Below are 20,000 nucleotides of genomic sequence, written 5' to 3'. Positions count from 1 at the left end.
CCGCCTGGGAATACCAGGTGTTGTAGGCTTTTAATTTTTTCTCACAGTCCGGGGAGAGCTTTTTGCCATGTGTTTCTTGCTCATCATCAATGCTTTAAACCCTTATTTGAACCTTCTCACCTTCTCTGTCCTGTCCCAGGGCTTATAATTCTTTCTGTCTGACGACAAGCAGCAGCAGCAGCAGCAGCAGCAGCAGCAGCAGCAGCAGCAGCAGCAGCAGCAGCAGCAACAGAATAAGAGAAATAAAATAAAAAACTTTCACACCTGCGGCCATACCACCCTGAAAGCGCCCGATCTCGTCTGATCTCGGAAGCTAAGCAGGGTTGGGCCTGGTTAGTACCTGGATGGGAGACCGCCTGGGAATACCAGGTGTTGTAGGCTTTTAATTTTTTCTCACAGTCCGGGGAGAGCTTTTTACCATGTGTTTCTTGCTCATCATCAAAGCTTTAAACCCTTATTTGAACCTTCTCACCTTCTCTGTCCTGTCCCAGGGCTTATAATTCTTTTTGTCTGACGACAAGCAGCAGCAGCAGCAGCAGCAGCAGCAGCAGCAGCAACAGCAGCAGCAGCAGCAGCAACAGCAGCAGCAGCAACAGCAGCAGCAGCAACAGCAGCAACAGCAGCAACAGCAGCAGCAACAGAATAAGAGAAGTAAAATAAAAAACTTTCACACCTGCGGCCATACCACCCTGAAAGCGCCTGATCTCGGAAGCTAAGCAGGGTTGGGCCTGGTTAGTAACTGGATGGGAGACCGCCTGGGAATACCAGGTGTTGTAGGTGTTGGTTGAATTAATGGTCGAATTCTCCTCAGAAAAAGTTATTTCCTTTAATAGATTATGCGCATAATCGAGACAAGGCACACGAAGCGTTGTCTAATTACGTATTTGGATTACATGGTTTATATAACTTCTTATACTTCTTATCTGCTTCTAATAGCATGCATCATTCTGATTGGTTACTTTTTAAGCAGGTTACGCCTCTTAGTAGATATGTTGGCGCAACACGTGATATATCATAGACTAGACATTTTCTACTGTCTTTGTCAGCAATAATATTTATGATAACATAAGCATTTTTCTAACATTTCCCTCCTGTTTATCAAAATATTATTCAATATCAGTCTCTTCATCTTCAGTATCGGTCATTAACACTGATAATTCATCTTTCATGTCAACAACGTCATTAATATGTAGAGTCTCAGATACTTGTAATAATTGATCACATTCTTCTTTGTCGATCAGGGAGTACATAGTCTGATTTACAGCTTTATCAATTGTCTTATTCAAAAGAAATCCTCGGCAACATGGAATAAAACAGCATCCTCCGAATATCAATACTGCAGCTACTATAGTGATAGTAATTATTCCGGATATTATCATTCCCGACCATCGCCCGAACCATCCTTCTAACCAAGAGGTGAACACATTATGTATTCCTGCATTCTCGGCAAGTTCATTTGATAAGAATGTTAGATGTTATCGTGGGCTTTAGTGATGCTCTCATCAGGGGCGGTGTTATTTGGTATGAAGGTGCAGCATTGGTTGCTGGACATCTTGCACACGCGCCCTTTCTCGGCCAATAGCATATCCAAGGCCATTCGATTCTGCCAGACCATAAGAGAGGTCGCATCCAGTTGCCCATGTATTCCTTTAATAGCATCTCGAGTATAATTCACAAACCGCTGTTGATTATAATAGAGGTAGTTTATCCAGTCCACGTTTTTCGCTATTGTACTCCACCAGAAAAGAATTGATTCGAAACCTGCAGCAATTTGGATTCGGACTTTGAACTCATTTGGAACTCTTCGTGGTACTCCAATTTCATCAATATATATTCGATCATCAAGCAATCCTTGTGGTTGTATTGGTCGCCTTTTCCTTGACTTTGGCTCCTTCTGTGAAATCAACAGGTTTATAGGTACAATGAGTTGTATTATTATTTTCCTTTTTCTCTTGGATCGATGAAAGGTCTTATTTTCCGGCCTCCGCACAACCACCAAATATCTGCTCTCATCTGGGTTGGCTGTCGCAGTCCTGTGGAAAAAATCTCGACACATAGTGATTTAGACAAATCTTTATAATCAAAATAGCTGCTATTACCCCGAAGTTCCACACAGGTGTAATTTCCCCCATATATTTGCACTGTTGGAGGTAATTGGGGTCTCTTAACCTTGGGAAACAACAAGTCTAATATATGACAAATTCCATTTCCAGATGGGGTATAAGTCTTATCAAACAGCTTTATTATACAGTCAAATCCGACTGGATCATTCTCTTTTGTTAATAGAAATGGCATCGTAGCCAACTGCGGATAGGCTTCTGCACAGACTATACAATTCTCTTTGTTTAGACTCTTTACAGTAAATCGAAGCCATTCCAACCAAACGTTATCTCTATGAAATCCTGCTTCCAGCGCAATCTGATCAATAGAACTCAAACTGGTACCGAATTACCCCTGTCTCAATTTCCTCGATATATCTTTCTTCCTGGATCTGAAACTCTTTTTCTGCTTGGACCTTATTTTCTGGAAAAGACAAAAAGAAAATTCCCTGCGGGTCTCTGTTGGAAACCCACACACCTATAGTATATAGTCTCTCATCGTCTTCATATTTTCCTTTAAAGAACAATTTATTACAATTATTAAAGGTTTTACATTCAGATCTTAATCTTTTTACAGATTTTGATTTTACTTGCTCTTGCCCCGGGCATATTATATCCCCAATCTCGACTAGCTGTTGTCCACATAGCATAATCCCAACCAAGACATAATGTTATACTTCGTTTTCCAGGGGGCTTTTCGGGCATCCAGCATATATATATATATATATATATATACATCGGCCTTAGCATAGTTTCTTGCTTGCCCAATATTTTTACAATGAATCAATTTACACAGATCAATTTCAATGGAACTATCTCCTGTTAATGAAAAAGTCAGATTTTGTGCTTTGGTATCTTCCCATTTGGTCACCTTCTTGTTCTCATCCCACTTAGCATTAGCATTAGAATAAGAAATTATTGTAAAAACATCAGTCACTACCCAATAAACTATAAGCAGGCACCACCCCTTCATCCTACCTGGCCGTCAACTCAGGGTTTGGGGAATGGATTTCTTCACTGGCTTGAGACGAGTCCAACCTATCGTCTGGACCCCCCTTTGTACCCAGACTTAATGAGTGACTACCAGCAAGTGGTGTTACCTTCTTACAGTGCGACTGATGTATCCAACAACTCCTCTCAGCTATCTTACACGCCGCGGGGGTGGTTAGTAGTACTTGGTACAGTCCTTCCCACCTCGGTGATGACCAATTCTTTCGTTTGATTATCCTTATTAGTACCCAATCTCCAACGCTCAACTTCTCAGGAATTAGCTCTTGTGCTTCTGGAAGAGAATTAACAGTTTGTACTGATCTGGTGTTCAACATTTTTACCATATAATCTGCTAGGGTTAATTCCCTTTCATCATTTGCCTCTTTTACCTTTATCTGTGGCAAACTATAGGGTCTCCCATACATTACTTCAAATGGGGTGAGACCTTGCTTATTGGGTGTAATACACATACTCAATTTTACCATTGGTAGGCAGGAAACCCAATTCTTCCTGCCTTTTTTTAATTTATTCTTTATTGTTCCATTGTTTCTTTCTACCAACCCTGCTGACTGAGGATGAAAGGCGCAATGATTCTTTAATTGTATACCAAATACTTGTGCAAATCTGGAGATTAGTTGATTGACAAAATGAGGCCCATTGTCACTATATATTCTTTCTGGTATTCCATATCTAGGAATGATTTATTTTATCATGACCTTAGCTACTGTATCTGCATCTGCGTGGGCTGTTGGGAATATTTCTATCCATTTAGTTAATGCATCAACAATAACTAGACAATATTTTACATTTATTTAGTTCAATATAATCCATGCAAATATATTAAAACAGATACTCTGGGTTGGGGAACTTCCCAATAGCAAATTTGAGATTTCCCTGTGGATTATATCGAGCACAGATAAGACAATTAGCACATAAAACATTTTTTTTTAGAGTAATTTTGGAACACCTTATCTATAATAACTACCATCCCTCCTGTTGAGACATGGCTCAGCCCATGACTCAATAAGGCTGCATAGCGAAATAATGACTTCGGCAATATTGGTTTGTTGTTAATATAAAAAATTTTGTTACATAGAGTCGCTTATTTAGACTGCCAATATCATTTTTCAGACATAGGGGCAGCCTGTTGCATATCATACAAAACCTGGTGATCAATTTGTATTTCATTAGTGATTATGGCAAGCATCTCTTGAGCAATTCTTTTTGTTTCTATATCTGCACGGTTATTGCCTAATGCAAGGATCTTTGCTGTTGGTATGAGCTGCACACTTTATTACAGCTACTTCTTTTGGTAGATTTATAACCATTAATAGCTCTTTAATTAAAATTTATAATTTATCGGTTTCCCTGTGGAAATCATACCTCCTATTTTTCCCATTGTTGTGCAAACACATATATAGTGGAAAACACATATTGACCATCGGTATAGATATTTACCCGTTTGTCTACTGCCCATTTGCAGGCCTCGATGAGAGCCGTTAACTCAGCCGCCTGGGCTAATAAATAATTAGATAATGTACCTGCCTTGATTACTTCAGCATTGTATTCAATGTCTCCTTTATCCCTTTTCCACGAGTGACTAATCTCACATCACAACACCATATCTCCCACAGACTTCCACTGATCAGTTTGCTGTTTACACAGAGACAAATGTGGTGTTATACCTTTAAAAAGTGTGGTCATTCAGGGGGGTTAATATACAAGATAATGCCCCTTGTCCTTTGTCTGTCCAGTAAAAGTATTTTGTCTGTATTACGATATTTCATTCGTCTTTTAAGTGTGATTCATAATACTCGTCTCCTCCTGCTGTTCTCTTAACATACATTGTACAATGAAAATTATTTAAATATTGAACTTGTAAATGATCACAGGTTTCAAATGTCTTATGTACAAGTTCCAAAACCTGTATTATGTTTCCCTTATTTTCAGTAAAATCTATGTTCAAGGCATAATAGTAACGATCATGCCGTCCTTGATAGTTATTTCTTCTTTCCACTGTAACATCAAACTTGTCTCCCACGGGTGCAATGTGCACTCCTAACTTTTTAATTAGATCTCTTCCCATGAGATTTACGGGACATACCTCAGATAATATTACACTGGCAGTAATTATGTTTCCAGACTCTGGATGTTGTATTTGGAGAGGAACAGATAAGCTTTCGGTATGTGTCCTCCCATTTACTCCCTTTATGTGAATTTTACCAGTCCCTTTCTGTATGCCCGTGCAGGTGGGATAATTCAATAGGGTTTGCGAAGCCCCTGAATCTACCAAAAATGTTACACATTTGTTATTTACAATTAAATCAATTCCAGGCAAATTTGACAATAACAACACATCATGAACACTACAGAGATCTAATATCTCTTTTTCTTGTATTAGTCATTGCTCTGGGGAGTTCTGCTTTCTCTTGTCTGGTTCGGGACACTCTTTTTCTTAATAACCTTCCTTTCCACAATTATAACATCCATGTGACCGTCTATCACCACTACCTCTTCTACCTCGGTACGACCGTCTGCTCTTGCCATAACTTCAAAATTTCTCACTTTTTCTTCACCATTTAATTGATAACTGTTACAGAGCCCTCATATATCCTCCCCAAACTGTCAAGGATCCTCTTTTGGATTTTTTACATGTTCAGTAGTTTTTTTAATATCTTTCTCTGTTTATGTTCTATGCACCTACATGGTTAACGGATATATTTGACCTTGACTACTCCCTAAGGAGGCGCGTTACTTATATTGTTACTTTAAGCATATTAATTTGAATATAAAATAAAACAAGAAGATATATATCGTAAAAATTACAGACAGGTATACAGGATATCTTATTATTTTAAAAATAAAATGTGTTAATTATAAATTCTAGCATTTAAAATATTAACCCTTATTTAAATTAATTCTGAAAAAAGCATCTGAATAAAAGCATTAGAATAAAAAGATAAAAAAGCTCTTCTAATGTCGACTCTACATATAATTTATGATCGATCACAGATAACAGACAAGACATACATTTCACAGATTCTGGAACCAGCTGGAAACATGGTATAGAATTTGGAATGTTATAATTTAGTCACTACGTAGTTTCTTTTAAATCCACCACTCCGAGTCTAGACTCTACTGGGATGGTCCAGCCATCCGAAACCTGAGGGATCCGCCCTCTATTTTAAATGCACTATACCTGAACAATGTGAATTTATGCCTAAACATTTTCTAGATTGAGTTTATACATAAACTGTTTGTCTCCTTTCAGTGGTTTCTTCTTTATCCACAAGAAAACACTCTCATCCTTTTGTTTCTTTCCCTTACTGTGGGATTTCCCCATGATACAATCTCACCGCAAAGCAGAAAACAAGGAAAATCTTTCGGTATTTATAAGATACCACGTCTGGACAGAGTGAAACAAAGGACCTCGGTATTTATAAGATACCGCTTCTCGACAGAGTGAAATAAAGAGCCCTTGGTATTTATAAGATACCGTTCCTAGACAGTAAAGGCAGGAAAATCACTCTCGCAGCGAAGTTGTTCACTTGCAATCCCAGCACTTGATCACAGAGAGCTTCTCACAAATGCCGGGGGGCGTATTAACAACAACCTTATTAACTGTTCGTTCGCCGTAAAGGACTCCTGAACAGTCATTCACACAGATAGATTCATTCAGACAAAATTTGTGACATGGGTTGGTATAGCTGTCCCTGGACCATAAGAGCTCTTCTCTTTAAGGTCTTGTGATACTCATTCACAATAATACAAGCCGCAACCAACATCAACAGTATTATCACAATTACAAACAACAATTCGTTATCACAAAAATAATGACTAACTACCTGTGCACATTTCTTCTGATCAGCCTCAGTACTCCAAGTACTATTCTCATTATCGAATGCATACGCAGTTATTTATTTCAGTAGTCCCTGACAGACTTTGACCTCCTTTAATATTTCCCAGAAATATTTTTCTTACTCACATTTCTGAAGAGAAGACCGTACTAAATCTTCGGGAGGACGCTGCCGGTTTCAGGGACGATGTCGCGAAGTGCCTCTAATTAACAGCAATCTTAGCTGGAGGACTTTTATTACCTCAGATGCAGATTCTTGAGGTGCGGTTCCTCAGGACTGTCGTCCCTGTCTCCGGTCAGGACCTCCTCACACGGGGCACCAAAATGTTGGTTGAATTAATGGTCGAATTCTCCTCAGAAAAAGTTATTTCCTTTAATAGATTATGCGCATAATCGAGACAAGGCACACGAAGCGTTGTCTAATTACGTATTTGGATTACATGGTTTATATAACTTCTTATACTTCTTATCTGCTTCTAATAGCATGCATCATTCTGATTGGTTACTTTTTAAGCAGGTTACGCCTCTTAGTAGATATGTTGGCGCAACACGTGATATATCATAGACTAGACATTTTCTACTGTCTTTGTCAGCAATAATATTTATGATAACATAAGCATTTTTCTAACAGTAGGCTTTTAATTTTTTCTCACAGTCCGGGGAGAGCTTTTTGCCATGTGTTTCTTGCTCATCATCAAAGCTTTAAACCCTTATTTGAACCTTCTCACCTTCTCTGTCCTGTCCCAGGGCTTATAATTCTTTTTGTCTGACGACAAGCAGCAGCAGCAGCAGCAGCAGCAGCAGCAGCAGCAGCAACAGAATAAGAGAAGTAAAATAAAAAACTTTCACACCTGCGGCCATACCACCCTGAAAGCGCCCGATCTCGTCTGATCTTGGAAGCTAAGCAGGGTTGGGCCTGGTTAGTACCTGGATGGGAGACCCCCTAGGAATACCAGGTGTTGTAGGCTTTTAATTTTTTCTCACAGTCCGGGGAGAGCTTTTTGCCATGTGTTTCTTGCTCATCATCAAAGCTTTAAACCCTTATTTGAACCTTCTCACCTTCTCTGTCCTGTCCCAGGGCTTATAATTCTTTCTGTCTGACGACAAGCAGCAGCAGCAGCAGCAGCAGCAGCAGCAGCAGCAGCAGCAGCAGCAGCAGCAGCAGCAGCAGCAGCAGCAGCAGCAGCAGCAGCAGCAGCAGCAACAGAATAAGAGAAGTAAAATAAAGAACTTTCACACCTGCGGCCATACCACCCTGAAAGCGCCTGATCTCGGAAGCTAAGCAGGGTTGGGCCTGGTTAGTACCTGGATGGGAGACCGCCTGGGAATACCAGGTGTTGTAGGCTTTTAATTTTTTCTCACAGTCCGGGGAGAGCTTTTTGCCATGTGTTTCTTGCTCATCATCAAAGCTTTAAACCCTTATTTGAACCTTCTCACCTTCTCTGTCCTGTCCCAGGGCTTATAATTCTTTTTGTCTGACGACAAGCAGCAGCAGCAGCAGCAGCAGCAGCAGCAGCAGCAGCAGCAACAGAATAAGAGAAGTAAAATAAAAAATTTCACACCTGCGGCCATACCACCCTGAAAGCGCCCGATCTCGTCTGATCTTGGAAGCTAAGCAGGGTTGGGCCTGGTTAGTACCTGGATGGGAGACCGCCTGGGAATACCAGGTGTTGTAGGCTTTTAATTTTTTCTCACAGTCCGGGGAGAGCTTTTTGCCATGTGTTTCTTGCTCATCATCAAAGCTTTAAACCCTTATTTGAACCTTCTCACCTTCTCTGTCCTGTCCCAGGGCTTATAATTCTTTCTGTCTGACGACAAGCAGCAGCAGCAGCAGCAGCAGCAGCAACAGAATAAGAGAAGTAAAATAAAAAACTTTCACACCTGCGGCCATACCACCCTGAAAGCGCCCGATCTCGTCTGATCTCGGAAGCTAAGCAGGGTTGGGCCTTTTTAGTACCTGGATGGGAGACCGCCTGGGAATACCAGGTGTTGTAGGCTTTTAATTTTTTCTCACAGTCCGGGGAGAGCTTTTTGCCATGTGTTTCTTGCTCATCATCAAAGCTTTAAACCCTTTTTTGAACCTTCTCACCTTCTCTGTCCTGTCCCAGGGCTTATAATTCTTTCTGTCTGACGACAAGCAGCAGCAGCAGCAGCAGCAGCAGCAGCAGCAGCAGCAGCAGCAACAGAATAAGAAAAGTAAAATAAAGAGCTTTCACACCTGCGGCCATACCACCCTGAAAGCGCCCAATCTCGTCTGATCTCGGAAGCTAAGCAGGGTTGGGCCTGGTTAGTACCTGGATGGGAGACCGCCTGGGAATACCAGGTGTTGTAGGCTTTTTCTTTTCTCACAGTCCGGGGAGAGCTTTTTGCCATGTGTTTCTTGCTCATCATCAAAGCTTTAAACCCTTATTTGAACCTTCTCACCTTCTCTGTCCTGTCCCAGGGCTTATAATTCTTTCTGTCTGACGACAAGCAGCAGCAGCAGCAGCAGCAGCAGCAGCAGCAAAAGCAGCAACAGCAACAACAGCAACAGAATAAGAGAAGTAAAATAAAAAACTTTCACACCTGCGGCCATACCACCCTGAAAGCGCCTGATCTCGGAAGCTAAGCAGGGTTGGGCCTGGTTAGTACCTGGATGGGAGACCGCCTGGGAATACCAGGTGTTGTAGGCTTTTTCTTTTCTCACAGTCCGGGGAGAGCTTTTTGCCATGTGTTTCTTGCTCATCATCAAAGCTTTAAACCCTTATTTGAACCTTCTCACCTTCTCTGTCCTGTCCCAGGGCTTATAATTCTTTCTGTCTGACGACAAGCAGCAGCAGCAGCAGCAGCAGCAGCAGCAGCAGCAGCAGCAACAGAATAAGAGAAGTAAAATAAAAAACTTTCACACCTGCGGCCATACCACCCTGAAAGCGCCCGATCTCGTCTGATCTTGGAAGCTAAGCAGGGTTGGGCCTGGTTAGTACCTGGATGGGAGACCGCCTGGGAATACCAGGTGTTGTAGGCTTTTTCTTTTCTCACAGTCCGGGGAGAGCTTTTTGCCATGTGTTTCTTGCTCATCATCAAAGCTTTAAACCCTTATTTGAACCTTCTCACCTTCTCTGTCCTGTCCCAGGGCTTATAATTCTTTCTGTCTGACGACAAGCAGCAGCAGCAGCAGCAGCAGCAGCAGCAGCAGCAGCAGAATAAGAGAAGTAAAATAAAAAACTTTCACACCTGCGGCCATACCACCCTGAAAGCGCCCGATCTCGTCTGATCTCGGAAGCTAAGCAGGGTTGGGCCTGGTTAGTACCTGGATGGGAGACCGCCTGGGAATACCAGGTGTTGTAGGCTTTTAATTTTTTCTCACAGTCCGGGGAGAGCTTTTTGCCATGTGTTTCTTGCTCATCATCAAAGCTTTAAACCCTTATTTGAACCTTCTCACCTTCTCTGTCCTGTCCCAGGGCTTATAATTCTTTCTGTCTGACGACAAGCAGCAGCAGCAGCAGCAGCAGCAGCAGCAGCAGCAGCAGCAGCAGCAGCAGCAGCAGCAGCAGCAGCAGCAGCAGCAACAGAATAAGAGAAGTAAAATAAAAAACTTTCACACCTGCGGCCATACCACCCTGAAAGCGCCCGATCTCGTCTGATCTTGGAAGCTAAGCAGGGTTGGGCCTGGTTAGTACCTGGATGGGAGACCGCCTGGGAATACCAGGTGTTGTAGGCTTTTTCTTTTCTCACAGTCCGGGGAGAGCTTTTTGCCATGTGTTTCTTGCTCATCATCAAAGCTTTAAACCCTTATTTGAACCTTCTCACCTTCTCTGTCCTGTCCCAGGGCTTATAATTCTTTCTGTCTGACGACAAGCAGCAGCAGCAGCAGCAGCAGCAGCAGCAGCAGCAACAGCAACAGAATAAGAGAAGTAAAATAAAAAACTTTCACACCTGCGGCCATACCACCCTGAAAGCGCCCGATCTCGTCTGATCTCGGAAGCTAAGCAGGGTTGGGCCTGGTTAGTACCTGGATGGGAGACCGCCTGGGAATACCAGGTGTTGTAGGCTTTTTCTTTTCTCACAGTCCGGGGAGAGCTTTTTGCCATGTGTTTCTTGCTCATCATCAAAGCTTTAAACCCTTATTTGAACCTTCTCACCTTCTCTGTCCTGTCCCAGGGCTTATAATTCTTTCTGTCTGACGACAAGCAGCAGCAGCAGCAGCAGCAGCAGCAGCAGCAGCAGCAGCAGCAGCAGCAACAGAATAAGAGAAGTAAAATAAAAAACTTTCACACCTGCGGCCATACCACCCTGAAAGCGCCCGATCTCGTCTGATCTTGGAAGCTAAGCAGGGTTGGGCCTGGTTAGTACCTGGATGGGAGACCGCCTGGGAATACCAGGTGTTGTAGGCTTTTTCTTTTCTCACAGTCCGGGGAGAGCTTTTTGCCATGTGTTTCTTGCTCATCATCAAAGCTTTAAACCCTTATTTGAACCTTCTCACCTTCTCTGTCCTGTCCCAGGGCTTATAATTCTTTCTGTCTGACGACAAGCAGCAGCAGCAGCAGCAGCAGCAGCAGCAGAATAAGAGAAGTAAAATAAAAAACTTTCACACCTGCGGCCATACCACCCTGAAAGCGCCTGATCTCGTCTGATTTCGGAAGCTAAGCAGGGTTGGGCCTGGTTAGTACCTGGATGGGAGACCGCCTGGGAATACCAGGTGTTGTAGGCTTTTAATTTTTTCTCACAGTCCGGGGAGAGCTTTTTGCCATGTGTTTCTTGCTCATCATCAAAGCTTTAAACCCTTATTTGAACCTTCTCACCTTCTCTGTCCTGTCCCAGGGCTTATAATTCTTTTTGTCTGACGACAAGCAGCAGCAGCAGCAGCAGCAGCAGCAGCAGCAGCAGCAACAGAATAAGAGAAGTAAAATAAAAAACTTTCACACCTGCGGCCATACCACCCTGAAAGCGCCCGATCTCGTCTGATCTCGGAAGCTAAGCATGGTTGGGCCTGGTTAGTACCTGGATGGGAGACCGCCTGGGAATACCAGGTGTTGTAGGCTTTTAATTTTTTCTCACAGTCCGGGGAGAGCTTTTTGCCATGTGTTTCTTGCTCATCATCAAAGCTTTAAACCCTTATTTGAACCTTCTCACCTTCTCTGTCCTGTCCCAGGGCTTATAATTCTTTTTGTCTGACGACAAGCAGCAGCAGCAGCAGCAGCAGCAGCAGCAGCAGCAGCAGCAGCAGCAGCAGCAGCAGCAGCAACAGAATAAGAGAAGTAAAATAAAAAACTTTCACACCTGCGGCCATATCACCCTGAAAGCGCCCGATCTCGTCTGATCTCGGAAGCTAAGCAGGGTTGGGCCTGGTTAGTACCTGGGTGGGAGACCGCCTGGGAATACCAGGTGTTGTAGGCTTTTAATTTTTTCTCACAGTCCGGGGAGAGCTTTTTGCCATGTGTTTCTTGCTCATCATCAAAGCTTTAAACCCTTATTTGAACCTTCTCACCTTCTCTGTCCTGTCCCAGGGCTTATAATTCTTTCTGTCTGACGACAAGCAGCAGCAGCAGCAGCAGCAGCAGCAGCAGCAGCAGCAGCAGCAGCAGCAGCAGCAGCAGCAGCAGCAGCAGCAGCAGCAGCAGCAGCAGCAGCAGCAGCAGCAACAGAATAAGAAAAGTAAAATAAAGAGCTTTCACACCTGCGGCCATACCACCCTGAAAGCGCCCGATCTCGGAAGCTAAGCAGGGTTGGGCCTGGTTAGTACCAGGATGGGAGACCGCCTGGGAATACCAGGTGTTGTAGGCTTTTTCTTTTCTCACAGTCCGGGGAGAGCTTTTTGCCATGTGTTTCTTGCTCATCATCAAAGCTTTAAACCCTTATTTGAACCTTCTCACCTTCTCTGTCCTGTCCCAGGGCTTATAATTCTTTCTGTCTGACGACAAGCAGCAGCAGCAGCAGCAGCAGCAGCAGCAGCAGCAGCAGCAACAGCAGCAGCAGCAGCAACAGCAGCAGCAGCAACAGCAACAGAATAAGAGAAGTAAAATAAAAAACTTTCACACCTGCGGCCATACCACCCTGAAAGCGCCTGATCTCGGAAGCTAAGCAGGGTTGGGCCTGGTTAGTACCTGGATGGGAGACCGCCTGGGAATACCAGGTGTTGTAGGCTTTTTCTTTTCTCACAGTCCGGGGAGAGCTTTTTGCCATGTGTTTCTTGCTCATCATCAAAGCTTTAAACCCTTATTTGAACCTTCTCACCTTCTCTGTCCTGTCCCAGGGCTTATAATTCTTTCTGTCTGACGACAAGCAGCAGCAGCAGCAGCAGCAGCAGCAGCAGCAGCAGCAGCAGCAGCAGCAGCAGCAGCAGAATAAGAGAAGTAAAATAAAAAACTTTTACACCTGCGGCCATACCACCCTAAAAGCGCCCGATCTCGTCTGATCTCGGAAGCTAAGCAGGGTTGGGCCTGGTTAGTACCTGGATGGGAGACCGCCTGGGAATACCAGGTGTTGTAGGCTTTTAATTTTTTCTCACAGTCCGGGGAGAGCTTTTTGCCATGTGTTTCTTGCTCATCATCAAAGCTTTAAACCCTTATTTGAACCTTCTCACCTTCTCTGTCCTGTCCCAGGGCTTATAATTCTTTTTGTCTGACGACAAGCAGCAGCAGCAGCAGCAGCAGCAGCAGCAGCAGCAGCAGCAGCAGCAGCAGCAACAGAATAAGAGAAGTAAAATAAAACACTTTCACACCTGCGGCCGTACCACCCTGAAAGCGCCCGATCTCGTCTGATCTCGGAAGCTAAGCAGGGTTGGGCCTGGTTAGTACCTGGATGGGAGACCGCCTGGGAATACCAGGTGTTGTAGGCTTTTAATTTTTTCTCACAGTCCGGGGAGAGCTTTTTGCCATGTGTTTCTTGCTCATCAGCAAAGCTTTAAACCCTTATTTGAACCTTCTCACCTTCTCTGTCCTGTCCCAGGGCTTATAATTCTTTTTGTCTGACGACAAGCAGCAGCAGCAGCAGCAGCAGCAGCAGCAGCAGCAGCAGCAGCAGCAGCAGCAGCAGCAGCAGCAGCAGCAGCAACAGAATAAGAGAAGTAAAATAAAAAACTTTCACACCTGCGGCCATACCACCCTGAAAGCGCCCGATCTCGTCTGATCTCGGAAGCTAAGCAGGGTTGGGCCTGGTTAGTACCTGGATGGGAGACCGCCTGGGAATACCAGGTGTTGTAGGCTTTTAATTTTTTCTCACAGTCCGGGGAGAGCTTTTTGCCATGTGTTTCTTGCTCATCATCAAAGCTTTAAACCCTTATTTGAACCTTCTCACCTTCTCTGTCCTGTCCCAGGGCTTATAATTCTTTCTGTCTGACGACAAGCAGCAGCAGCAGCAGCAGCAGCAGCAGCAGCAGCAGCAGCAGCAGCAGCAGCAGCAACAGAATAAGAAAAGTAAAATAAAGAGCTTTCACACCTGCAGCCATACCACCCTGAAAGCGCCAAATCTCGTCTGATCTCAGAAGCTAAGCAGGGTTGGGCCTGGTTAGTACCTGGATGGGAGACCGCCTGGGAATACCAGGTGTTGTAGGCTTTTTCTTTTCTCACAGTCCGGGGAGAGCTTTTTGCCATGTGTTTCTTGCTCATCATCAAAGCTTTAAACCCTTATTTGAACCTTCTCACCTTCTCTGTCCTGTCCCAGGGCGTATAATTCTTTCTGTCTGACGACAAGCAGCAGCAGCAGCAGCAGCAGCAGCAGCAGCAGCAGCAACAGCAGCAGCAGCAACAGCAGCAGCAGCAACAGCAGCAGCAGCAACAGCAGCAACAGCAACAGCAGCAACAGCAACAACAGCAACAGAATAAGAGAAGTAAAATAAAAAACTTTCACACCTGCGTCCATACCACCCTGAAAGCGCCTGATCTCGGAAGCTAAGCAGGGTTGGGCCTGGTTAGTACCTGGATGGGAGACCGCCTGGGAATACCAGGTGTTGTAGGCTTTTTCTTTTCTCACAGTCCGGGGAGAGCTTTTTGCCATGTGTTTCTTGCTCATCATCAAAGCTTTAAACCCTTATTTGAACCTTCTCACCTTCTCTGTCCTGTCCCAGGGCTTATAATTCTTTCTGTCTGACGACAAGCAGCAGCAGCAGCAGCAGCAGCAGCAGCAGCAGCAGCAGCAACAGAATAAGAGAAGTAAAATAAAAAACTTTCACACCTGCGGCCATACCACCCTGAAAGCGCCCGATCTCGTCTGATCTTGGAAGCTAAGCAGGGTTGGGCCTGGTTAGTACCTGGATGGGAGACCGCCTGGGAATACCAGGTGTTGTAGGCTTTTTCTTTTCTCACAGTCCGGGGAGAGCTTTTTGCCATGTGTTTCTTGCTCATCATCAAAGCTTTAAACCCTTATTTGAACCTTCTCACCTTCTCTGTCCTGTCCCAGGGCTTATAATTCTTTCTGTCTGACGACAAGCAGCAGCAGCAGCAGCAGCAGCAGCAGCAGCAGCAGCAGCAGCAGCAGCAGCAGCAGCAGCAGAATAAGAGAAGTAAAATAAAAAACTTTCACACCTGCGGCCATACCACCCTGAAAGCGCCCGATCTCGTCTGATCTCGGAAGCTAAGCAGGGTTGGGCCTGGTTAGTACCTGGATGGGAGACCGCCTGGGAATACCAGGTGTTGTAGGCTTTTAATTTTTTCTCACAGTCCGGGGAGAGCTTTTTGCCATGTGTTTCTTGCTCATCATCAAAGCTTTAAACCCTTATTTGAACCTTCTCACCTTCTCTGTCCTGTCCCAGGGCTTATAATTCTTTTTGTCTGACGACAAGCAGCAGCAGCAGCAGCAGCAGCAGCAGCAGCAGCAGCAACAGAATAAGAGAAGTAAAATAAAAAACTTTCACACCTGCGGCCATACCACCCTGAAAGCGCCTGATCTCGTCTGATCTCGGAAGCTAAGCAGGGTTGGGCCTGTTTAGTACCTGGATGGGAGACCGCCTGGAAATACCAGGTGTTGTAGGCTTTTAATTTTTTCTCACAGTCCGGGGAGAGCTTTTTGCCATGTGTTTCTTGCTCATCATCAAAGCTTTAAACCCTTATTTGAACCTTCTCACCTTCTCTGTCCTGTCCCAGGGCTTATAATTCTTTTTGTCTGACGACAAGCAGCAGCAGCAGCAGCAGCAGCAGCAGCAGCAGCAGCAGCAGCAGCAGCAGCAGCAACAGAATAAGAGAAGTAAAATAAAAAACTTTCACACCTGCGGCCATATCACCCTGAAAGCGCCCAATCTCGTCTGATCTCGGAAGCTAAGCAGGGTTGGGCCTGGTTAGTACCTGGATGGGAGACCGCCTGGGAATACCAGGTGTTGTAGGCTTTTAATTTTTTCTCACAGTCCGGGGAAAGCTTTTTGCCATGTGTTTCTTGCTCATCATCAAAGCTTTAAACCCTTATTTGAACCTTCTCACCTTCTCTGTCCTGTCCCAGGGCTTATAATTCTTTCTGTCTGACGACAAGCAGCAGCAGCAGCAGCAGCAGCAGCAGCAGCAACAGAATAAGAAAAGTAAAATAAAGAGCTTTCACACCTGCGGCCATACCACCCTGAAAGCGCCCGATCTCGTCTGATCTCGGAAGCTAAGCAGGGTTGGGCCTGGTTAGTACCTGGATGGGAGACCGCCTGGGAATACCAGGTGTTGTAGGCTTTTAATTTTTTCTCACAGTCCGGGGAGAGCTTTTTGCCATGTGTTTCTTGCTCATCATCAAAGCTTTAAACCCTTATTTGAACCTTCTCACCTTCTCTGTCCTGTCCCAGGGCTTATAATTCTTTCTGTCTGACGACAAGCAGCAGCAGCAGCAGCAGCAGCAGCAGCAGCAGCAGCAACAGCAACAGAATAAGAGAAGTAAAATAAAAAACTTTCACACCTGCGGCCATACCACCCTGAAAGCGCCCGATCTCGTCTGATCTCGGAAGCTAAGCAGGGTTGGGCCTGGTTAGTACCTGGATGGGAGACCGCCTGGGAATACCAGGTGTTGTAGGCTTTTTCTTTTCTCACAGTCCGGGGAGAGCTTTTTGCCATGTGTTTCTTGCTCATCATCAAAGCTTTAAACCCTTATTTGAACCTTCTCACCTTCTCTGTCCTGTCCCAGGGCTTATAATTCTTTCTGTCTGACGACAAGCAGCAGCAGCAGCAGTAGCAGCAGCAGCAGCAGCAGCAGCAGCAGTAGCAGCAGCAGCAGCAGCAGCAGCAGCAGCAGCAGCAGCAGCAGCAGCAGCAGCAGCAACAGAATAAGAGAAGTAAAATAAAAAACTTTCACACCTGCGGCCATACCACCCTGAAAGCGCCCGATCTCGTCTGATCTTGGAAGCTAAGCAGGGTTGGGCCTGGTTAGTACCTGGATGGGAGACCGCCTGGGAATACCAGGTGTTGTAGGCTTTTTCTTTTCTCACAGTCCGGGGAGAGCTTTTTGCCATGTGTTTCTTGCTCATCATCAAAGCTTTAAACCCTTATTTGAACCTTCTCACCTTCTCTGTCCTGTCCCAGGGCTTATAATTCTTTCTGTCTGACGACAAGCAGCAGCAGCAGCAGCAGCAGCAGCAGCAGCAGCAGCAGCAGCAGCAGCAGCAGAATAAGAGAAGTAAAATAAAAAACTTTCACACCTGCGGCCATACCACCCTGAAAGCGCCTGATCTCGTCTGATCTCGGAAGCTAAGCAGGGTTGGGCCTGGTTAGTACCTGGATGGGAGACCGCCTGGGAATACCAGGTGTTGTAGGCTTTTAATTTTTTCTCACAGTCCGGGGAGAGCTTTTTGCCATGTGTTTCTTGCTCATCATCAAAGCTTTAAACCCTTATTTGAACCTTCTCACCTTCTCTGTCCTGTCCCAGGGCTTATAATTCTTTTTGTCTGACGACAAGCAGCAGCAGCAGCAGCAGCAGCAGCAGCAGCAGCAGCAACAGAATAAGAGAAGTAAAATAAAAAACTTTCACACCTGCGGCCATACCACCCTGAAAGCGCCCGATCTCGTCTGATCTTGGAAGCTAAGCAGGGTTGGGCCTGGTTAGTACCTGGATGGGAGACCGCCTGGGAATACCAGGTGTTGTAGGCTTTTAATTTTTTCTCACAGTCCGGGGAGAGCTTTTTGCCATGTGTTTCTTGCTCATCATCAAAGCTTTAAACCCTTATTTGAACCTTCTCACCTTCTCTGTCCTGTCCCAGGGCTTATAATTCTTTCTGTCTGACGACAAGCAGCAGCAGCAGCAGCAGCAGCAGCAGCAGCAGCAGCAGCAACAGAATAAGAGAAGTAAAATAAAGAACTTTCACACCTGCGGCCATACCACCCTGAAAGCGCCCGATCTCGTCTGATCTCGGAAGCTAAGCAGGGTTGGGCCTGGTTAGTACCTGGATGGGAGACCGCCTGGGAATACCAGGTGTCGTAGGCTTTTAATTTTTTCTCACAGTCCGGGGAGAGCTTTTTGCCATGTGTTTCTTGCTCATCATCAAAGCTTTAAACCCTTATTTGAACCTTCTCACCTTCTCTGTCCTGTCCCAGGGCTTATAATTCTTTTTGTCTGACGACAAGCAGCAGCAGCAGCAGCAGCAGCAGCAGCAGCAGCAGCAGCAGCAGCAGCAGCAGCAGCAGCAGCAGCAGCAACAGAATAAGAGAAGTAAAATAAAAAACTTTCACACCTGCGGCCATACCACCCTGAAAGCGCCCGATCTCGTCTGATCTCGGAAGCTAAGCAGGGTTGGGCCTGGTTAGTACCTGGATGGGAGACCGCCTGGGAATACCAGGTGTTGTAGGCTTTTAATTTTTTCTCACAGTCCGGGGAGAGCTTTTTGCCATGTGTTTCTTGCTCATCATCAAAGCTTTAAACCCTTATTTGAACCTTCTCACCTTCTCTGTCCTGTCCCAGGGCTTATAATTCTTTTTGTCTGACGACAAGCAGCAGCAGCAGCAGCAGCAGCAGCAGCAGCAGCAGCAGCAGCAGCAGCAGCAGCAGCAGCAGCAACAGAATAAGAGAAGTAAAATAAAAAACTTTCACACCTGCGGCCATATCACCCTGAAAGCGCCCGATCTCGTCTGATCTCGGAAGCTAAGCAGGGTTGGGCCTGGTTAGTACCTGGATGGGAGACCGCCTGGGAATACCAGGTGTTGTAGGCTTTTAATTTTTTCTCACAGTCCGGGGAGAGCTTTTTGCCATGTGTTTCTTGCTCATCATCAAAGCTTTAAACCCTTATTTGAACCTTCTCACCTTCTCTGTCCTGTCCCAGGGCTTATAATTCTTTTTGTCTGACGACAAGCAGCAGCAGCAGCAGCAGCAGCAGCAGCAGCAGCAGCAGCAGCAGCAGCAGCAGCAACAGAATAAGAGAAGTAAAATAAAAAGCTTTCACACCTGCGGCCATACCACCCTGAAAGCGCCCGATCTCGTCTGATCTTGGAAGCTAAGCAGGGTTGGGCCTGGTTAGTACCTGGATGGGAGACTGCCTGGGAATACCAGGTGTTGTAGGCTTTTAATTTTTTCTCACAGTCCGGGGAGAGCTTTTTGCCATGTGTTTCTTGCTCATCATCAAAGCTTTAAACCCTTATTTGAACCTTCTCACCTTCTCTGTCCTGTCCCAGGGCTTATAATTCTTTCTGTCTGACGACAAGCAGCAGCAGCAGCAGCAGCAGCAGCAGCAGCAGCAGCAGCAACAGAATAAGAGAAGTAAAATAAAGAACTTTCACACCTGCGGCCATACCACCCTGAAAGCGCCCGATCTCGTCTGATCTCGGAAGCTAAGCAGGGTTGGGCCTGGTTAGTACCTGGATGGGAGACCGCCTGGGAATACCAGGTGTCGTAGGCTTTTAATTTTTTCTCACAGTCCGGGGAGAGCTTTTTGCCATGTGTTTCTTGCTCATCATCAAAGCTTTAAACCCTTATTTGAACCTTCTCACCTTCTCTGTCCTGTCCCAGGGCTTATAATTCTTTTTGTCTGACGACAAGCAGCAGCAGCAGCAGCAGCAGCAGCAGCAGCAGCAGCAGCAGCAGCAGCAGCAGCAGCAGCAGCAGCAGCAGCAACAGAATAAGAGAAGTAAAATAAAAAACTTTCACACCTCCGGCCATACCACCCTGAAAGCGCCCGATCTCGTCTG

General features: G+C 45.3%; 33 non-coding genes and 6 pseudogenes across 33 annotated transcripts in view; all 39 read left to right on the top strand.

Moving 5' to 3' along the window:
* LOC128486120 (5S ribosomal RNA) overlaps positions 1 to 29 on the top strand; it is a 119-nt gene extending 90 nt beyond the window's left edge. Inside the window, exon 1 of the ribosomal RNA XR_008352435.1 lies at positions 1 to 29. This exon is cut by the window's left edge and continues 90 nt beyond it. This is a non-coding gene — a ribosomal RNA (5S ribosomal RNA).
* A 233-nt stretch (positions 30 to 262) lies between these two features.
* Positions 263 to 381, top strand: LOC128488382 (5S ribosomal RNA). Its single transcript, XR_008353797.1, has one exon. It is a non-coding gene; the product is annotated as a 5S ribosomal RNA (ribosomal RNA).
* Positions 382 to 671: 290 nt separating this feature from the next.
* Positions 672 to 780, top strand: LOC128487581 (uncharacterized; annotated as a pseudogene).
* Positions 781 to 7,794: 7,014 nt separating this feature from the next.
* On the top strand, positions 7,795 to 7,913 carry LOC128486049 (5S ribosomal RNA). Its single transcript, XR_008352368.1, has one exon. It is a non-coding gene; the product is annotated as a 5S ribosomal RNA (ribosomal RNA).
* Positions 7,914 to 8,182: 269 nt separating this feature from the next.
* On the top strand, positions 8,183 to 8,291 carry LOC128487303 (uncharacterized; annotated as a pseudogene).
* Positions 8,292 to 8,505: 214 nt separating this feature from the next.
* LOC128485505 (5S ribosomal RNA) lies at positions 8,506 to 8,624 on the top strand. Its single transcript, XR_008351836.1, has one exon. It is a non-coding gene; the product is annotated as a 5S ribosomal RNA (ribosomal RNA).
* Positions 8,625 to 8,824: 200 nt separating this feature from the next.
* Positions 8,825 to 8,943, top strand: LOC128486449 (5S ribosomal RNA). The gene has a single exon (XR_008352746.1). It is a non-coding gene; the product is annotated as a 5S ribosomal RNA (ribosomal RNA).
* A 218-nt stretch (positions 8,944 to 9,161) lies between these two features.
* On the top strand, positions 9,162 to 9,280 carry LOC128485886 (5S ribosomal RNA). Its single transcript, XR_008352213.1, has one exon. It is a non-coding gene; the product is annotated as a 5S ribosomal RNA (ribosomal RNA).
* A 228-nt stretch (positions 9,281 to 9,508) lies between these two features.
* Positions 9,509 to 9,617, top strand: LOC128487302 (uncharacterized; annotated as a pseudogene).
* A 213-nt stretch (positions 9,618 to 9,830) lies between these two features.
* LOC128485504 (5S ribosomal RNA) lies at positions 9,831 to 9,949 on the top strand. The gene has a single exon (XR_008351835.1). It is a non-coding gene; the product is annotated as a 5S ribosomal RNA (ribosomal RNA).
* A 207-nt stretch (positions 9,950 to 10,156) lies between these two features.
* On the top strand, positions 10,157 to 10,275 carry LOC128488381 (5S ribosomal RNA). The gene has a single exon (XR_008353796.1). It is a non-coding gene; the product is annotated as a 5S ribosomal RNA (ribosomal RNA).
* Positions 10,276 to 10,526: 251 nt separating this feature from the next.
* On the top strand, positions 10,527 to 10,645 carry LOC128485502 (5S ribosomal RNA). The gene has a single exon (XR_008351834.1). It is a non-coding gene; the product is annotated as a 5S ribosomal RNA (ribosomal RNA).
* Positions 10,646 to 10,858: 213 nt separating this feature from the next.
* Positions 10,859 to 10,977, top strand: LOC128488380 (5S ribosomal RNA). The gene has a single exon (XR_008353795.1). It is a non-coding gene; the product is annotated as a 5S ribosomal RNA (ribosomal RNA).
* Positions 10,978 to 11,199: 222 nt separating this feature from the next.
* LOC128485501 (5S ribosomal RNA) lies at positions 11,200 to 11,318 on the top strand. Its single transcript, XR_008351833.1, has one exon. It is a non-coding gene; the product is annotated as a 5S ribosomal RNA (ribosomal RNA).
* Positions 11,319 to 11,516: 198 nt separating this feature from the next.
* On the top strand, positions 11,517 to 11,635 carry LOC128486134 (5S ribosomal RNA). The gene has a single exon (XR_008352448.1). It is a non-coding gene; the product is annotated as a 5S ribosomal RNA (ribosomal RNA).
* Positions 11,636 to 11,847: 212 nt separating this feature from the next.
* LOC128485589 (5S ribosomal RNA) lies at positions 11,848 to 11,966 on the top strand. The gene has a single exon (XR_008351919.1). It is a non-coding gene; the product is annotated as a 5S ribosomal RNA (ribosomal RNA).
* Positions 11,967 to 12,202: 236 nt separating this feature from the next.
* On the top strand, positions 12,203 to 12,321 carry LOC128485549 (5S ribosomal RNA). The gene has a single exon (XR_008351880.1). It is a non-coding gene; the product is annotated as a 5S ribosomal RNA (ribosomal RNA).
* Positions 12,322 to 12,599: 278 nt separating this feature from the next.
* LOC128486952 (uncharacterized) lies at positions 12,600 to 12,708 on the top strand (annotated as a pseudogene).
* Positions 12,709 to 12,960: 252 nt separating this feature from the next.
* On the top strand, positions 12,961 to 13,069 carry LOC128487301 (uncharacterized; annotated as a pseudogene).
* Positions 13,070 to 13,297: 228 nt separating this feature from the next.
* On the top strand, positions 13,298 to 13,416 carry LOC128485574 (5S ribosomal RNA). The gene has a single exon (XR_008351905.1). It is a non-coding gene; the product is annotated as a 5S ribosomal RNA (ribosomal RNA).
* Positions 13,417 to 13,643: 227 nt separating this feature from the next.
* On the top strand, positions 13,644 to 13,762 carry LOC128485101 (5S ribosomal RNA). Its single transcript, XR_008351453.1, has one exon. It is a non-coding gene; the product is annotated as a 5S ribosomal RNA (ribosomal RNA).
* A 248-nt stretch (positions 13,763 to 14,010) lies between these two features.
* On the top strand, positions 14,011 to 14,129 carry LOC128488378 (5S ribosomal RNA). Its single transcript, XR_008353793.1, has one exon. It is a non-coding gene; the product is annotated as a 5S ribosomal RNA (ribosomal RNA).
* Positions 14,130 to 14,359: 230 nt separating this feature from the next.
* Positions 14,360 to 14,478, top strand: LOC128486694 (5S ribosomal RNA). The gene has a single exon (XR_008352979.1). It is a non-coding gene; the product is annotated as a 5S ribosomal RNA (ribosomal RNA).
* Positions 14,479 to 14,772: 294 nt separating this feature from the next.
* LOC128487366 (uncharacterized) lies at positions 14,773 to 14,881 on the top strand (annotated as a pseudogene).
* A 213-nt stretch (positions 14,882 to 15,094) lies between these two features.
* LOC128485500 (5S ribosomal RNA) lies at positions 15,095 to 15,213 on the top strand. Its single transcript, XR_008351832.1, has one exon. It is a non-coding gene; the product is annotated as a 5S ribosomal RNA (ribosomal RNA).
* Positions 15,214 to 15,444: 231 nt separating this feature from the next.
* On the top strand, positions 15,445 to 15,563 carry LOC128488377 (5S ribosomal RNA). The gene has a single exon (XR_008353792.1). It is a non-coding gene; the product is annotated as a 5S ribosomal RNA (ribosomal RNA).
* Positions 15,564 to 15,775: 212 nt separating this feature from the next.
* Positions 15,776 to 15,894, top strand: LOC128486561 (5S ribosomal RNA). The gene has a single exon (XR_008352852.1). It is a non-coding gene; the product is annotated as a 5S ribosomal RNA (ribosomal RNA).
* Positions 15,895 to 16,124: 230 nt separating this feature from the next.
* On the top strand, positions 16,125 to 16,243 carry LOC128486487 (5S ribosomal RNA). Its single transcript, XR_008352782.1, has one exon. It is a non-coding gene; the product is annotated as a 5S ribosomal RNA (ribosomal RNA).
* A 206-nt stretch (positions 16,244 to 16,449) lies between these two features.
* Positions 16,450 to 16,568, top strand: LOC128488375 (5S ribosomal RNA). Its single transcript, XR_008353791.1, has one exon. It is a non-coding gene; the product is annotated as a 5S ribosomal RNA (ribosomal RNA).
* Positions 16,569 to 16,786: 218 nt separating this feature from the next.
* LOC128488374 (5S ribosomal RNA) lies at positions 16,787 to 16,905 on the top strand. Its single transcript, XR_008353790.1, has one exon. It is a non-coding gene; the product is annotated as a 5S ribosomal RNA (ribosomal RNA).
* A 276-nt stretch (positions 16,906 to 17,181) lies between these two features.
* Positions 17,182 to 17,300, top strand: LOC128485499 (5S ribosomal RNA). Its single transcript, XR_008351831.1, has one exon. It is a non-coding gene; the product is annotated as a 5S ribosomal RNA (ribosomal RNA).
* A 222-nt stretch (positions 17,301 to 17,522) lies between these two features.
* Positions 17,523 to 17,641, top strand: LOC128485018 (5S ribosomal RNA). The gene has a single exon (XR_008351375.1). It is a non-coding gene; the product is annotated as a 5S ribosomal RNA (ribosomal RNA).
* Positions 17,642 to 17,853: 212 nt separating this feature from the next.
* LOC128485498 (5S ribosomal RNA) lies at positions 17,854 to 17,972 on the top strand. The gene has a single exon (XR_008351830.1). It is a non-coding gene; the product is annotated as a 5S ribosomal RNA (ribosomal RNA).
* Positions 17,973 to 18,187: 215 nt separating this feature from the next.
* LOC128488356 (5S ribosomal RNA) lies at positions 18,188 to 18,306 on the top strand. Its single transcript, XR_008353772.1, has one exon. It is a non-coding gene; the product is annotated as a 5S ribosomal RNA (ribosomal RNA).
* A 245-nt stretch (positions 18,307 to 18,551) lies between these two features.
* Positions 18,552 to 18,670, top strand: LOC128488373 (5S ribosomal RNA). The gene has a single exon (XR_008353789.1). It is a non-coding gene; the product is annotated as a 5S ribosomal RNA (ribosomal RNA).
* Positions 18,671 to 18,909: 239 nt separating this feature from the next.
* LOC128485085 (5S ribosomal RNA) lies at positions 18,910 to 19,028 on the top strand. The gene has a single exon (XR_008351438.1). It is a non-coding gene; the product is annotated as a 5S ribosomal RNA (ribosomal RNA).
* A 230-nt stretch (positions 19,029 to 19,258) lies between these two features.
* On the top strand, positions 19,259 to 19,377 carry LOC128486225 (5S ribosomal RNA). Its single transcript, XR_008352534.1, has one exon. It is a non-coding gene; the product is annotated as a 5S ribosomal RNA (ribosomal RNA).
* A 215-nt stretch (positions 19,378 to 19,592) lies between these two features.
* On the top strand, positions 19,593 to 19,711 carry LOC128488343 (5S ribosomal RNA). The gene has a single exon (XR_008353761.1). It is a non-coding gene; the product is annotated as a 5S ribosomal RNA (ribosomal RNA).
* A 248-nt stretch (positions 19,712 to 19,959) lies between these two features.
* The window catches only part of LOC128485217 (5S ribosomal RNA), a 119-nt gene continuing 78 nt past the window's right edge, over positions 19,960 to 20,000 (top strand). Inside the window, exon 1 of the ribosomal RNA XR_008351563.1 lies at positions 19,960 to 20,000. This exon is cut by the window's right edge and continues 78 nt beyond it. This is a non-coding gene — a ribosomal RNA (5S ribosomal RNA).

This window comes from Spea bombifrons, chromosome 3 (genome assembly GCF_027358695.1).
Source record: "Spea bombifrons isolate aSpeBom1 chromosome 3, aSpeBom1.2.pri, whole genome shotgun sequence".
NCBI classification, from domain to species: Eukaryota; Metazoa; Chordata; class Amphibia; order Anura; family Pelobatidae; genus Spea; species Spea bombifrons.
This window is presented reverse-complemented; position numbering and strand designations above follow the sequence as displayed.